This window comes from Homalodisca vitripennis, chromosome 8, assembly GCF_021130785.1.
Source record: "Homalodisca vitripennis isolate AUS2020 chromosome 8, UT_GWSS_2.1, whole genome shotgun sequence".
NCBI classification, from domain to species: domain Eukaryota; kingdom Metazoa; phylum Arthropoda; class Insecta; order Hemiptera; family Cicadellidae; genus Homalodisca; species Homalodisca vitripennis.
This window is the reverse complement of record NC_060214.1, coordinates 80,168,556-80,169,680: the sequence shown is the minus strand read 5'-3', so window position 1 is coordinate 80,169,680 and position 1,125 is coordinate 80,168,556.

Genomic DNA, 1,125 nt, shown 5'->3' with positions numbered 1-1,125 from the left:
TTCAAAATAATAAGTTTCCGGTGAGTACTGCAACGCAAGAGTGCGCTGAAATCAAATCATGTTACTGAGTGTAAACTTTCACGTTCCACTCTTTTCCTTTTTACTCTATCAATAAAAGTTGTTTGATGTCACAAATAATTGGATTCAGTTTGTTTACAAATCCATATATTCTGTTTTACTTCTTGCCATCATGATTACTCATAAGACAAATTTTAAAATATTCACTAACGCTCAGCCAAATGCTATGGAGAGGCATGCACAATTGTCCATTTTAGTGTTGTTAATATATAAATGAAGCTTCGAACAAACTTTTTGATCTATTGGTTAGTTCGTTTTAGAGATATCCTTACAGACAGAAAAGAGATTTTTACAGTCTTACGAGTGCTTCGTTAAAGCTCAGCCAATAACCTATGTGGGTAATACTGCCTTGAACAGGGGCGTCCATTAGGCAAACTAGGAGGCAATTTCTAAGGTAGCAAATAAAAGAAAAATTATTAACATTTGGATAAATTATTGTAATTTTACCGAGGGGAAAGTTAAATAAAATGGCATTGATTTATTGTATAACTTGAGTTAAATTACAGAAAACATTATTTAAAGTATCAGCGTAAATACTGGGTTTTTTCGCGTTGATTAAACTTATGACAGGCCTATTTAGCTACCCTCTATTTGACAGTGACGACAGTGAAGTGCCAAGCGCTGTTCGCGCGGGAGAGGAGGTGAGCCCGCACATTGTGGTTGGATGTGGCTTTGAAGGTTTCGTATAGCTGCATCGCGTCATTACAATATCCTAATCCCTAATAATCTTCCTTCACACTGCACGAGGATAGCGTAGCCTATGAAGTGGGACCTAAACGACAGGGCCTACCAGTCGCTCATCAAGCTATCTTTTGGAAACGAGGTGAACACGTTTCAAATTGCGCATGCGCAGTTTGAGTCAGCCGGCGACGTGCAGTCCTTCCTACAAGTACCCAGCACTTTAAATTCAAATTTAATTATTTTTATATATGTTGTATAAGGTATGACATTCGTCAAAATGTGGCTTTGAAGGTTTCGTATAGATGCATCGCGTCATTACAATATCCTAATCCCTGATAATCCTCCTAACCTTTATGGCCATTTCAC